Source organism: Scyliorhinus canicula, chromosome 10, assembly GCF_902713615.1.
Source record: "Scyliorhinus canicula chromosome 10, sScyCan1.1, whole genome shotgun sequence".
Lineage (NCBI taxonomy): Eukaryota > Metazoa > Chordata > Chondrichthyes > Carcharhiniformes > Scyliorhinidae > Scyliorhinus > Scyliorhinus canicula.
The window spans coordinates 146169961-146186062 of record NC_052155.1 but is presented as its reverse complement, the minus strand read 5'-3'; the positions used below and the strand labels follow the sequence as shown (position 1 = coordinate 146186062).

The window sequence follows — 16102 nt, the reverse complement described above, 5'->3', positions numbered from 1 at the left end:
CTACAGGGGAACGGGGCGTGAGGAGGTGGTATGGGCGAGTGAAGGAGGGGGAATGGGGTGAAGAAGGGTGTGGGAGTGAAGGAAGGGGAAAAGGGACTCAAAGAAGGAAGAGATGGTGAGTGAAGGAGGAGGAATGAGATAGAGGGGGGGTTAACTGCCCGCAATCCTGGTTCCACTGCCGCGGGCCGGGATTTTCAGCTTGCACCTCAAATTCCAACCCCACCCACATGACAGCTGTTCCCGCTCACACGCTGTCTGATTCGCACTCCTAAACGTCAGATGCCAAACATCCCTGTGCTCCCATCGGGCATCATAGGCTGATTCCCAGCTTGATTCCATACTGATGCTTATCACTATGCAAACGCTTGGCTACATGCAGCCCCCCCCCCCCCCTTGTATATGTCCCCCCCCCCCCCCCCCCCCGTCCCTTGTATATGTTGATTGAACGACAGGAAACAAAACTACATTTTGAGGCCGGCCTGCCTTTGGGAGCGCCGTGCTCAGGCACGGGATGTTTCACTGTAAATCTGTCCCTGTGCTCAGGTACTAACAGGCAGCTGCGAATGGCAACACAATCATATTTTTCAGTAATTAATTTGACAGTTTTATTTTACGCCTCTGATGCGACCATCAATTCATGCGAAACAGAGAGTAGATGTAAACAGTGGCTTTAATCGACTAGAACATTGCCTGTCTGCGACTGCTCTGCTAGTGAGAGCCGCCTACAGGGCTGCTGCTCTTTATATCTCCCCTCAAGGGGCGGAGCCAGGGGCGGAGCCCACAAGGGAACCAACATGATATATTCCATGTAATATTGTACAATGGTCCAGAGGTGGAGCCCACATGGGCAACAGCGTCATGCAGTAACATACATGGTGAATGGTTAATACAATACGTTCACCACATTCACCTCCTGTTAAAAAAATTGAGGTCCGGCGGGGGTGAAGGGTTCACAGGTTCAATCTGTCCAGCACCCGTATCGTGCGCCGTGACCGCCGAAGCTCTGGTATCGCAGCTGGCCCGGGTGTCAAACTCATCTGTGCGGGCATGGATGGTGAAGCCGCCGGTGCGGGGACAGATGTGGACTCCGGGAGCGTCTCTTCTGGAGCTTCGTTCCTGTGGGTTGGTGAAGGGAGGAGGGGGGGCAGCAGGGGCTGCGGGTGCCATGTAGGGGCGGGGGCGCTGGTTAGTGTAGGTTGGACGGGGTAATTTGGGGTGGCGGTGGTAGTGGAACCTGTGGGTGCCAGGTCCCAGAGGGAAACCGTATCCTGTCGGCCGTTGGGGTGTTCTATGCATGCATACTAGGGGTTGGTATGAAGGAGCTGGACCCTCTCGACCAGGGGGTCGGACTTATAGCTCCTGACATGTTTGTGGTGTAGGACGGGCCCCGGTATCTTCAGCCAAGACGGAAGCAAGATTGAACCTGTGGATTTCCTGGGGAAAACAAACAGGCGGTCATGAGGGGTCTGCTTTGTGGCCGTGCAAAGTAGGGACCTAATGGAGTGGAACGCGTCGGGGAGGACCTCCTGCCAATGTGAAACTGGGAGCTTCCTAGACCGTAGGGCCAGGAGGACGGCCTTCCAGATCGTCGGGTTCTCCCTCTCCACCTGCCCGTTTCCCCGGGGGTTATAACTGGTAGTCCTGCTCGAGGTGATGCCCTTACCGAGCAGGTACTGACGCAGTTCATCATTCATGTAGGACGAGCCCCGGTCACTGTGGACGTATGTGGGGAAACCGCACAGGGTGAAGACACTAAGCAGGGCTTTAATGATGGTGGCCGCGGTCATGTCGAGGCAGGGGATTGCAAAGGGGAAGCGGGAGAACTCATCAATGACATTGAGGAAATACGTGTTGCGGTTGGTAGAGGAGAGGGGCCCTTTGAAGTCAATACTGAGGTGCTCAAAGAGCCGGGATGCCTTTACCAGGTGGGCCTTATCTGGTCGATAGAAGTGCGGCTTACACTCCGGGCAGATTTGGCAGTCCCTGGTCATGGCTCTGACCTCACGGTGGAGGAGGGCAGGTTGTGGGCCTTGATGTAGTGGAGAAGCCGGGTGACCCCCGGGTGGCAGAGGTCTTCATGGATAGCCCAGAGTCGGTCATCTTGCGCGCTGGCGCATGTGCCACAGGACAGGGCATCTGGCTTCCCAGGACGATATACTATATCGTAATTATGGGTGGAGAGTTCGATCCTCCACCTCAAGATCTTATCATTCTTGATGTTGCCCCGCTGCGTATTATCAAACATGAAGGCTACCGACCGTTGGTCGGTGACGAGGGTAAACCTCCTACCAGCAAGGTAGTGCCTCCAGTGCCGCACAGCTTCCATGGTAGCTTGGGCTTCTTTTTCGACCGAGGAGTGTCGAATTTCGGAGGCGTTGAGGCTACGTGAAAAAATGCTAATGGCTTGCCCGCCTGGTTAATGGCGAGGGCGAACTCTGACACGTCGCTCTCCACCTGGAAGGGGACGGACTCATCCACTGCACACATCTGCCTTGATGTGGCTGAAGGCCTAGCGGGCCTCGGCCGCCAGAGGGAAGATGGTAGCTTTGATCAGTGGGCGGGCTTTGTCCTCATAGTTGGGGACCCACTGGGCGTAATAGGAAAAGAACCCAAGGCACCTTTTCAGGGTCTTGGGGCAGTGGGAAGGGGGAGTTGCAGGAGGGGGCGCATACGGTCGGGGTCGGAGAACTCCGTTTTCCACGACGTAGCCGAGGATGGCTAGTCTGGTTGTGCGGAAAACGCATTTCTCCTTGTTATAAGTGAGATTAAGGGTTTGGGCGGTGTGGAGAAATCTTTGGAGGTTGGTGTCGTGGTCCTCCTGCTGGTCGTGGCCGCAGTTGGTGACATTGTCCAAGTACGGAAATGTGGCCGGCAGCCTGTACTGGTCCACCATTCGGTCCATCGTTCTTTGGAAGACCGAGACCCCGTTTGTGACGCCGAAGGGGATCCGGTGGAAGTGGGAGAGGCGGCCGTCTGCCTCAAAGGCCGTGTAGTGTTGGTCCTCTGGGCGGATTGGGAGCTGGTGGTACGCAGACTTCAGATCCACCGTAGAGAACACCCGGTAGTGTGTGATCTGGTTAACCATGTCTGTGATCCGACGAAGGGGGTACGCATCGAGGTGCGTGTACCGGTTTATGGTCTGGCTGTAGTCTACAACCATCCAGTTCTTTTCCCCGGTCCTGACGACTACCACCTGAGCTCTCCAGGGGCTATTGATGGCCTCGATGATCCCCTCCTGCAAGAGTCGCTGGACCTCGGACCGGATGAAAGTCCTGTCCTGGATACTGTACCGCCTGCTTCGGGTGGCAACTGGCTTACAGTCGGCGGTGAGATTTGCGAAGAGCGGGGGAGGGTCGACCTTCTGGGTCGCGAGGCTACGTACGGTGAGTGGGGGTAGGGGATCGCCGAACTTCAGAGTTAGGCTCCTGAGGTTGCACTGGAAGTCCAGTCCCAACAGGAGAGGAGCGCAAAGATCAGGGAGTACATATAACTTAAAATCGGCGTACACGGCATCCTGTATTGCAAGGGTTGCGGTAATGCACCCCCGGATCTGCACTGAGTGTGACCCAGAAGCGAGGGAGATGGTTTGATGTGCAGGGAAGATTGGGAGCGAGCAGCGCCTTACCATGCCTGGATGAATGAAGCTCTCTGTGCTCCCGGAGTCAAACAGACAAGGCATTTTGTGTCCATTGACCCGGACGGTCATCATGGAGCTCCGGAGGTGTTTGGGTTGCAACTGGTCAAGGGTGACAGCACTGAGTTGCGGGTAGCCGGCGTGGTCGGAGGTGCTGGGGTGGTCCCAAGATGGCTGCCCCCGTTGGTCGCACGTGTCGGACGGCGAGGAAGATGTCGTCCAAGATGGCGGCCCCATGAGTCGCACGTGACAGGCCGCGTGGGCGACGATGGCCAAGATGGCGGTCCCCGTGAGTCACAAATGTGTGGGTTTGAAGATGGCTGCCCGACGGACAACACGAGGCTGATGACACGTCCGGGGAGGGTGGAGCCTGCAAGCACGCAGCCACATTGCGGGGTCTGTGAGTCTGAGAGTCGGGCCTGTGATTTCGAGGATTTGGACCTGGCCAGGCAAACATTAACAAAATGTCCCTTTTTACCGCACTCGCTGCAATTCGCGTTCTGAGCCGGGCAGCGCTGCCTGGGGTGCTGATGCTGGCTGCAGAAATAGCAGGGTAGCCCCCCCGTGTTGGGCGGGCAGCTGTGCGGCATAGGCCTGGGGTACTCCCTGGTCGGGGGTCCACGAGGGGGTCGCGTGATCAGACTGGAATGCGTTGAGGCTTTGGAACGCTACTTCTCCAGAGGAGGCTAGCTTTACCGTCTCTTCCAGATCGAGGGCACCTTTCTCGAGTAGGCGCTGTCTCACGTAGTTGGACCTGACTTCAGCCACGTAGGCGTCCCGGAAGGCGAGGTCCATATGTTAAGTGGCCGTAATGGTCTGGTAGTTGCAACTTCGCGCAAGGACTTTGAGGTTGCGTAGGTACTCTTCCAGCGATTCCCGGGGCGTTGGCAGAGAGTATTGAGGAGATGCCGAGCGTACACCTCGTTCACTGGCCTTACGTATGGGTGCTTTAGTATCGCGAGGGCGTCTGCGTAAGTGGAGGCTTCCTCGAGTTGTACAGAGATTCGATGGCTCACCCGGGCATGGAGCAGGCTCAGCTTCTGATTTTTGGAGATGGAAGGCGAGGAGGAGGCGGCGAGGTAGGCCTCGAAACAGCGGAGCCAGTGCGAAAAAATCCCTTTGGCCTCCGCGGTTTGTGGGTCGTGTTCCAGTCGGTCAGGTTTGAGGGCCGATTTCATTGCGGTGTTGTAGTCGATTAAATTGATGCAACCATCAATTCACGCGAAATAAAGAGTAGATGTAAACCGTGGCTTTAATCGACTAGAACAGTGCCTGCCTGCGACTGCTCTTCTAGTGAGAGCCGCCTACAGGGCTGCTACTCTTTATACCTCCCCTCAAGGGGCGGAGCCCACAATGGGCAACAGCGTACAATGGTCCATAGGTGGAGACCACATGGGCAACAGCGTGATACAGTAACATACATGGTGAATGGTTAATACAATACGTTCACCACAGCCTCTTCCATCTGAAGAACAATCACACAGTTTTACTGTAGCATACTGTCACAGACATTCTGTGTGTGGTTTCAGGACTTTTTAAACCTTTATCAGCTTGAACTTACATCCCCCATCATAGCCTTGTTCACATTGGAAGTTGCCTCCTCCAAGTAAATGGACCTTTATGGCGAAACATTAACCATCGCCTCTCAGGCCACATCATGCTGTGCAACAAGCAACGTGGTTAGTGCAAAAGATTTGTTGGAATTTTATATTGCAAAGTTATTTGCAAAAAGAGATACGCCACAAGACAACATTCGAACCAAGTGTTTACTCAAAATAGTTTACAAGATACGTAATAACATGTAGACTGAACAGGGTACACTATAATTCAAAGATTCGATACGAGCGTCATTCAACATTTGCGCCTGGATGCAGTCTGGCGAACAAATAAATTGCACAATGCATTCAGATGCAGCATTCTTGTAGTTCCTGTGATAATCTTCATTGGAACCAGCTGCTGTTTGAATGGAATGTGTGTGTGGGGGGGGGGGCGGGGGGGGGGGGGGGGGGGGGGGGGGGGGGGGCGGTGAAGGGAGTTTGGGACAAGGGGGGTGTGGAGCGTGAGGAGGAAGGATTTGATTGTTTTAAGTTAGTATCCTTAAAGACGTACGGTACTTATTAAACACTGTTCCCATCCAATAAAGAGACCACAACTCCATTGATTGGGATCAAGACAGGGATTATGTTCAACTTCTGTTCTCTTTTCAAAATCAACCTTGTGGCAAATCAACTGAAAGAATTGCTATCAACTTGTAGAAGTTAGATTAAGGTCAGGGCACTTTTCTCAAACTATCTTTCTAATATATATATATATATCTGTAAACTGTTAACTAAACCATTTCATTCTTTCAGAGTTGTGGGTTGTTATATTACTCTTTGGTAATATGCCATTACTCCTTTCTTTATCTTTCCAGAATGATCTGATGGTGTGATTTTCAAGAAACCACCAATCTTTAACACAAAGCAAAATAGATTTAATGAATAACGAATTGATTAATATTGAGTTTGTACACTCTTACAGAACTCTAACTAGTGATCAAGTAATTCAGAATAAAGTATGACGGGCGCGATTCTCCGCTCCCCAGGCCGGGTGGGAGAATCGTGGGAGGGCCGCTCTGGCACCCCCCGTGTTTCTCTCCCCCCCCCCCCCCCCCCCCCCCCCCCCAAAATGGCGTGTCGCGTTTTGTGACGCGCCGCTCGGAGAATCGCGGGTCGCCGTTTTTCACGGCGACCCGCGATTCTCTGGCCCGGATGAGCCGAACGGCCTGCCGTTCCCGACCTGTTCACGCCGGCGGCAACCACACCTGGTCGCTGCTGGCGTGACCATAGTGCGAAAGGTAAGTTTGGGGCCTGTGGGGGCCGGACAGGGGATCGAGGACCACGGCCATGCTCGGGAGGGGACTGGCCCGATCGTCGGGCCAGCGTCTCTAAGAGATGCACTCTTCCCCGCATGCCAACCTGCGCATGCGCGGCTAACGTCACTAAGGTGCCGCCGGCCGCATCATTATCGGCGTGCCGCCTTGACGCCAGCGTCAAGGCCCGGCGGCCGAGTTTCACAAAACGCCGCTCCTCGCCCCTTACAGAAGGGGGGGGGGGGGAGAGAATAGGGGGCGAGGAGCGGCCTCCGACGCCGTCGTGAAACACTCCGGGTTTCACGACGGCGTCGGCTGTTGCGGAGAATTCCACCCGAAGTGTTTTAAACTACACGTGCTAACAATGCTATTAGCTATCTCTCTAACACTCTGCTCTCTAGTCACTCCTGGTTCGAAGAGATCCAAGATCCTTCGAGTTCTCATATTTATACAGGAATCTAGTGCTGCCACCTCGTGGTTATATTACACTATGATGTAGTCATTAACCCTTCATATGTCTCTATATATATACACATCACTACATGGATTACTTTGTTACCCCCGGTTTGCTTTGGGCTGCTGGAGCAACAGTGAGACCACCACCTTCGCTTGCCTCCATCACTCCTCTGACCTTCTTCAGCACTTTTGTTTCTGCAGGTGTTCATCCTCCACAGTGCTGATCAGGCAATAGAGAGAGCGACAAAAAAAAACAGACAAAGGAGGGAAGGATTGAAAAGAATTTTCAGAATGTTACATTTTGGATGCGATTTAATGGCGGCGTCAGCCTCTTGACGCGGCAATTAGATCATGGGAGAGGCCAAAATCGAGAACCACTGAGCTGTCACTCAGTTTGCAATCTCACCGACCAGCTCCCATCGGGGAAATCAGGATCCTGCCGGGGCGTGGCGAGAAACCTGTAATCACCATTTAAAGCCAATCTCCAGGAAAGAGGAAATACCTCCTGTCTAATGGCCTCCCGTGACCTAACCACCTCCCCAGCAAGTGGTCACTCGGGCTCCTATTAGTACACTATTTTAAAAACATGGGGTTCACCTCAGAACGGAGGGGCAGCTGGATTGCACCCCAGCTGCCTCTGTGTCATTTGCCTCTGCAGCATTGTTTTGATGCCCTTGGTGATGCTCCTCAGTAACTGGCACATAGAACATAGAACAGTACTGCACAGAACAGGCCCTTCAGCCCTCAATGTTGTGCCGAGCCATGATCACCCTACTCAAACCCACGTATCCACCCTATACCCGTAACCCAACAACCCCCCCTTAACCTTACTTTTATTAGGACACTACGGGCAATTTAGCATGGCCAATCCACCTAACCTGCACATCTTTGGACTGTGGGAGGAAACCGGAGCACCCGGAGGAAACTCACGCAAACAGGGGGAGGACGTGCAGACTCCACACAGACAGTGACCCAGCCGGGAATCGAACCTGGGACCCTGGAGCTGTGAAGCATTTATGCTAACCACCATGGTACCCTGCTGCCCCTAACATGCTCTGGAGTGCCTCGGCAAAACCCACCTGAGACTGGGATATGCTTCGCCGCGCCTCATAAACGTCCACTTGTTACTGGGACACGTCCTCCAAAGACAGGGACATGCTGTCGAGGCGCTCTGCCATGGCTATCACTGACTGAGCCAGACCTTAGACACCTCCACTCATGCTGCTGATGCCGTGAACCAGGCTTTCAACTGCAGTCGCCACCAGTGTTGGCTCGGTGCCACGCATTACTAGCACTATCTCCTGCGCCTTTAGCCTCTGCGACTCCTTCTGGAGTGTCACTGACAGCCCCCTCTGAATATCACAGCCGCACCAGCTCTGGGTAAACCTGGTCCAGAGGCTCAGCCTTGTTGGCGGGCACAGTCCCGGCAAATCAGTCGGCAGGACCATCATTTGCAGCGTGAAGCCCATGAATCCTCATTAAGTGGAACAATTAGCGTTTGATGTCAGTGACGGCCTCGCCGGGCTGTGCGTTGGGAAGCTCATGGAAGTTCCTGCTCGCTACCACACTTAGAAATATTTCCATCAGGTGGAATTTTATAAGAAGTTTTCCGGGGTTCTGGGGACGTTTTTGGTAAAGGCATTTAATGAGTCAAAGGATTTGGGAGTGTTCCCCCCACATTATCGCAGGCATCAATCTCTCTCATCTTGAAACGGGACAAAGATCCGGAAAGCTGTGGGTCATATAGACCTTATTAAATGTGGATGCTAAACTGTTGGAAAGGATCCTGGCCACACGGATCGAGGATTGCGTCCCAGGGGTAATAGGGGAGGATCAGATGGGGTTTTTTTTAAGGGGCGACACCTGGTGACTAATATTAGGCGGCTCTTAAATGTAAGGGAGCTTAAGGTATTCAAGTGGCACGGGAATGGGGTGAGCTTCACAATTTGAATTTGTGTGGACTAATACATCTAATGAAAGGGGACTTCCGAAGGTGAGGCCCGCTCCGTTGTCACTGGTGGTGAGGGTACAGACTGTGAAAATGACAGTCCTCCAGAGATTGCTGTTTGTATTTCAGTGTCTCACAATTTTTATCCCTAGGCGTTTTTCAGGAAGTTGAATGCGGCGATCTCGGATTTTATTTGGGATGGAAAAACCCCTTGGATTAGGACGGTTCTGCTGGAGCGGGGGCATGGGGAGGGGGGCTGGCTCTTCCGAACTTTATTAACTATTACTGGCCGGCTAATATATCGATGGGTGACAGTACAAGGTCCAGTGACTGAGGGGAGCTCAGTGAATAGGCCCAGTAATACTAAAAGGAATAAAACTGGAGATGTTAAGATTCAAAACAAAGGTAAAAAACCCAGCATAAGTGTATTTTTCCTGAATGCTCATAGTATTCGGAATAAAGTAAATGAGTTGATGGCACAAATCATCGTGAATGACTATGATTTAGTGGCCATTGCTGAAACATGGTTAAAGGATGGTCGCGACTGGGAGTTAAATATCCGAGGGTATCAAACTATTCGGAAGGACAGAGTGGATGGTAAAGAAGGTGGTGTTCCTCTGTTATTTAAGGATGACATCCGCGCAATAGTAAGGGATGATATCGGTGCTATGGAGGATAAGGTTGAATCCATTTGGGTGGAAATCAGGAATAGTAAGGTGAAAAAGTCACTGATAGGAGTAGTCTATCGGCCACCAAATAGTAACGTTATGCTGGGGCAGGCAATAAACAAAGAAATAACTGATGCATGTAGAAATGGTACAGCAGTTATCATGGGGGATTTTAATCTACATGTCGATTGGTTTAACCAGGTCAGTCAAGGCAACCTTGAGGAGGAGTTGATAGAATGTAACCGCGATAGTTTCCTAGAACAGCACGGTTCTAGGGGCAGCACGGTAGCATGGTGGTTAGCATAAATGCTTCACAGCTCCAGGGTCCCAGGTTCGGTTCCCGGCTGGGTCACTGTCTGTGCGGAGTCTGCACGTCCTCCCCGTGTGTGCGTGGGTTTCCTCCGGGTGCTCCGGTATCCTCCCACAGTCCAAAGATGTGCGGGTTAGGTGGATTGGCGATGCTAAATTGCCCGTAGTGTCCTAAAAAGTAAGGTTAAGGGGGGGTTGTTGGGTTACGGGTATAGGGTAGATACGTGGGTTTGAGTAGGGTGATCATTGTTCGGCACAACATCGAGGGCCGAAGGGCCTGTTCTGTGCTGTACTGTTCTATACTAACAGTATGTAATGGAACCTACGAGGGAACAAGCGGTCCTAGATCTTGTCCTGTGTAATGAGACAGGATTGATTCATGATCTCATAGTTAGGGATCCTCTCGGAAGGAGCGATCACAATATGGTGGAATTTAAAATACAGATAGAGCGTGAGAAAGTAAAATCAAATACTAGTGTTTTGTGTTTAAACAAAGGAGATTACAATGGGACAAGAGAAGAACTAGCTAAGGTAGACTGGGAGCAAAGACTTTATGGTGGAACAGTTGAGGAACAGTGGATCCAAGCGATTTTTCACAGTGCTCAGCAAAGGTTTATACCAACAAAAAGGAAGGACGGTAGAAAGAGGGAAAATCGACCGTGGATATCTAAGGAAATAAGGGAGCGTATCAAATTGAAGGAAAAAGCATATAAAGTGGTAAAGATTGGTGGGAGACTACAGGACTGAGAAATCTTTAGGGGGCAACAGAAAGCTACTAAAAAAGCTATAAAGAAGAGTAAGATAGAGTATGAGAGTAAACTTGCTCAGAATATAAAAACAGACAGTAAAAGTTTTTACAAATATATAAAACAAAAAAGAGTGGCTAAGGTAAATATTGGTCCTTTAGAGGATGAGAAGGGAGTTTTAATAATGGGAGATGAGGAAATGGCTGAGGAACTGAACAGGTTTTTTGGGTCTGTCTTCACAGTGGAAGACACAAATAACATGCCAGCGACTGATAGAAATGAGGCTATGACAGGTGAGGACCTTGAGAGGATTGTTATCACTAAGGAGGTAGTGATGGGCAAGCTAATGGGGCTAAAGGTAGACAAGTCTCCTGGCCCTGATGGAATGCATCCCAGAGTGCTAAAAGAGATGGCTAGGGTAATTGCAGATGCACTAATGATGATTTACCAAAATTCACTAGATTCTGGGGTGGTCCCGGTGGATTGGAAATTAGCAAACATGACACCACTGTTTAAAAAGGAGGTAGGCAGAGAGCAGGAAATTATAGGCCAGTGAGTTTAACTTCGGTAATAGGGAAGATGCTGGAATCTATCATCAAGGAAGAAATTGCGAGGCATCTGGATAGAAACTGTCCCATTGGGCAGACGCAGCATGGGTTCATAAAGGCAGGTCATGCCTAACTAATTTAGTGGAATTTTTTGAGGACATTACCAGTGCAGTAGATAACGAGGAGCCAATGGATGTGGTATATCTGGATTTCCAGAAAGCCTTTGACAAGGTGCCACACAAAAGGTTGCTGCATAAGATAAAGATGCATAGCATTAAGGGTAAAGTGGATAGAGGATTGGTTAATTAATAGAAAGCAAAGAGTGGGGATTAATGGGTGTTTCTCTGGTTGGCAATCAGTAGCTAGTGGTGTCCCTCAGGGATCCATGTTGGGCCCACAATTGTTCACAATTTACATAGATGATTTGGAGTTGGGGACCAAGGGCAATGTGTCCAAGTTTGCAGATGACACTAAGATGAGTGGTAAAGCGAAAAGTGCAGAGGATACTGGAAGTCTGCAGAGGGATTTGGATAGGTTAAGTGAATGGGCTAGGGTCTGGCAGATGGAATACAATGTTGACAAATGTGAGGTTATCCATTTTGGTAGGAATAACAGCAAACGGGATTATTATTTAAACAATAAAATATTAAAGCATGCCGCTGTGCAGAGAGACCTGGGTGTGCTAGTGCACGAGTCACAGAAAGTTGGTTTACAGGTGCAACAGGTGATTAAGAAGGCAAATGGAATTTTGTCCTTAATTGCTAGAGGGATGGAGTTTAAGACTAGGGAGGTTATGTTGCAATTGTATATGGTGTTAGTGAGGCCACACATGGAGCATTGTGTTCAGTTTTGGTCTCCTTACTTGAGAAAGGTTCGAGAATATTAGATTCCCGCCAGCGAGATCTCGTTTTCGTACCCCCCCCCCCCCCCCCCCCCCCCCGCCCCACCACCACCCGTGACGTAATGAGGTTCCCTCCGGAGAGCTGGAAAACTGCATATTTTCTCTGTGGCTGCATGGCCTCCGGTTACCTCCCACAAGTCCTGAAAGATGGGCTTGTTCGGTGAATTGGACATGCTGTATTCTCCCCCAGTGTACCTGAACAGGAGCCGGAGTGTGGCGACTGGGGGGATTTTATCAGTAACTTAATTGCAGTGTCAATGTAAGCCTACTTGTGAGAATGATAAATATTATAATTATTATTAAGCTTATTTCAATACATTTGCATATAATTAGCGGGCTTCTCTCTAACAGGTTCTCAAAAATGGAAACCAGGTGAAGGGAATGCACAGGGGCACACAGGTGAGTATAGCCCCTGGGGGGAGAGGAACATGCCTGGGCAGTACCCTGGCACTGCTACTTTGCACTACCCTGGCACTATCCTCTGGCATGGCCCCCCAGGGTCAGTGTCACGGGGGCCCTTATCAGTTGGGGGGTTCCCCCTGTGCATGTGTAGGGGGTAGGGCTGCCATATCTGTGGCGGTGGGGAGGCGGGGTGTCTCCATGTGAGGGTGAGGGGGTTCCTGTGTTTTATATTGGAGACTGGGCACCCCTTACGATCTCGGGATTCCCGACTGCCGACTTTATTTCTGTGGAGAGTTGTGGTCTTAACCGACTGGTAAACCCTCAGATCCAGTGGTGTCAGCACACTTTGGTAGTTGTATGATGACATCACTCACAATTTGCCACTCAATAAGGACTTAACATAACACCCTGATGTCACTACACCATACAATGGGCAAAATGACAGGGTGAATCAGTGCAAATACTGCACCTGGTATTCCCAGGCAGTCTCCCATCCAAGTACTAACCAGGCCTGAGTCTGCTTAGCTTCCGAGATCAGGCGTTTTCAGACTAGTATGGCTGTAGGCAGAATCTGTGCAGATACAGCACTGGAGGCCACAAAGACCAGGAGGCTTGCTGGCTTGGCTCATTCTCCTGAGACTTGGGCTGCACTGTAAAACCAGCTTCAGATTCAGCCCGATATTTTATTCGCAGGAACTGGGAACATCTTTGAATTCAGGAAACATTTGCCTAAATGAAGAGACATTTTATCATCTGCGCACTTTTAAATGATCTGCATGAGTTGAGAACTGGGTTCCGGCGGGGGGGGGGGGGGGGGGGGGGGGGGGGGGGGGGCAATGAAAATTCTCAAGATTTATGCCTCTGGTCAGAATTCTAAGCATTAGTTCCATTAAAGGAAAGTTGGTCTTTGTGCTAAATCTAGTTTAAGCCCCTGGTTCCCTGGGATGTGCATGCCAGAAATGTAGAAACCCATAGCATAAGCCACGATAACCCATTTGGCCTTGGCATTTCAAGGAAAGATGCGGCAAGCAATCTTTAATTTGTTGACTTTGTAATCCGCTCCTCAGTCTATTGGGATCAGCTATCCATTTCACAATTCATCATTGTTACAATGCTGTGGTTAGTGTAGCTACCCTGGCTGTAGTTAGTATTGCGATACAAGTACTCAAGTGTTGTCCTTTGAAAAATAGCAAAGAATGCTCAAAGTTAATCCTGTGGAGTTGATAACAGTTACACAAAGTACAAGAGTTCAAATATGAGTTGAGTTTCTTGGATGAAAAGTAACAATCAGAAAATGAGCAGTTTTAAGAGTCTGGCTAAACACTCTTAAGGATTCTGAGATTGATTCCATATATGGCAGAAATACAAATAGTTATGAGCAAAACTGTCAACTTGCACTGACATAGTTAATAGTTTAAGATGTAATTACATTTTAGCACATACAAATCCTCACTCAGCAAACATTTAAACCCACTGACATTTCGGGGCCTAACACAAACCAGGTACATTCGGAATATTTATACTGTAAATAATCCAAAACTATTTCCTGATGAACTTAATAGCCAAGCTCCATGCTTTTTGTGGAGTCAGGCCCATGTCTGCTGGATACAAGAAAGCCATCCCACAATGAACCTGGCACAGCCAAAAGAGGCCAAATGTTATTTTGCTGGAGTGGGTTCCATCTGGCTCATTGGGAAAAAAAAAACAATCTCATGGAACAATTCTAAAATTAGCTCTCTCTTTATTCAATCAAACAATAATTAGATTTCAGCTTTTCCAAACAAAAAGAACGCAACAGTCAAATGAACGCTGCTCGATATGTCGACACAAGATAATCAATTTTGAGAAGTGCAAAAGTATTGTGAAACAGTATAATATTCATTTCCCAAGTGTTTGCCTGTAATTTTGTTTCTAATAATTTTATATGCTCCAAAATCTTAGGCTGACTTGTCAAAATTTAATGGGCTATTTTCAGCTAATATACCTTTTGTGACTATTCCTACATTACAACAATGATTAAACTTTGAAAGTACCTCATTGGTTGTCAAACGTTTTGGGCATCCTGAGGTCACGAAAACGAGATCTAAAAACAATGCTGGGCTTTTATTGAGACAGGGCCAGTTTATAGTGTTTACCAGATTTCCTCGTTTAGACTGACGCACAAACACTCGCTGACTCAATAGCCACTTCAACTACATGAACCTTGGCCAGACACTCCCTGGGGCTTTTTCTTCTCACTGATACTTATTAGGCACCTCACTGCATTGGAACGTTAGGTCTTTAAAGAGTTTGTGTTTGGGATTATGAGAACTTATTCAGACAACGAATTGCAAGTCAAAGATGCTTGTCAGCTGCTTTTGGAACTTGGTCAAATAAATCCTGCCACGGTGGTTCTCCTCACCATTATCTTGCGCTGTTTGATTTGGATTCAAAAAGGTCATTAGTTAATCTGTCCCATTGTGAATGTGAACCCTTTTATTGTACATGGGAAGCTGGGGTAACTGAACAGGTTTGTTAAAGCTAGTAAGCTGTGGTGCTCTTCCCCAGACTGTTTTGCCAGCATCCCCAATGGGAATTAATTTGAAAACATTTCAATGCAGTTACTGTGATAATGCTAGCATTATGAGTGGAATACTATTAGCTTTGGTGGACCCAAAATATTTTGGCAGGCTTTTTCTACCCACAACACATTGGCATCATTTATAAATCGAGAACACATTTTTCCATTTTACCCAAAACAAATGTTCCAATCATCCATCCAATAAACATGTGCACCCATAACATGTTGTCAGCCCCGAGATGCCCAAAATATTGCTAACCTGTGCATATTCAGAATATCTTGCCTTTTTCTGTGCATTAAAAACATTGTTATTCTCTGTGTACTCTGAAGACATTTCAGCCTCTGCATATTCAAAACATATTTCCGTCTTCTGAATACCCGGAATGCATTGGTTTAATGAGAGCCCAGAAAATGCTGTCGCCCAAAACATGTCATCATGTGTGTGCCCAAAACATGTCTCCTTGTATATGCTCAGAACACATCACAACATGCCTAGAACAGGTTGACATCCTGTGTGTTCCCAAAACACTCATTCTGTGTTCAGAAAGTGTTGTCATCATCTGTGTGACCAAAATGCATTGTTAACTCAGGGCACATGGTCACCCTATAATAAATAAATATATATATGTATATATATATATTAGAAGAAAGTTTTACTTGTGGTGGCCAGATTTTCACTCCCAAGGTGGGTACAAAGCAATATAGGAATTAAGAACAGAAGTAGGCAATTCAGCCCTTCGAGCCTGCTCTGTCATTCAAACAGATCATGGCTGATCTCTTCTCGGTCTCAAATCCACCTCCCCACCTGTTTCCCATATCCCTTTAACCCGTTTTTTAAAATCTGAAATATATCCATCTACTTCTTGAAACTATTTAGTGACTCCAAATCCACCACACTAAGGGGCAGCGAGTTCCACAAATTCACCACCCTCTGCGAGAAGTAGTTCCTCCTCATCTCAGTTCTAAATCTACCACCTTTCAACCTATATCTGTGACCTCTCATTCTTGATTGCCCCACAAGGGGGAACATTTGGTCTATGTTTTCTTGATCAATCCCTTTTAGCATCCTCTGAACTGCC

At 48.9% G+C, this 16102-nt stretch overlaps 1 protein-coding gene and 1 pseudogene across 1 annotated transcript in view; one reads left to right on the top strand and one right to left on the bottom strand.

Moving 5' to 3' along the window:
• Window positions 1-16102, top strand: part of itga9 (integrin, alpha 9) — a 632947-nt gene that overhangs the window by 488930 nt on the left and 127915 nt on the right. The gene's annotated exons all lie outside the window — the stretch shown is intronic.
• Window positions 12921-13029, bottom strand: LOC119972991 (annotated as a pseudogene).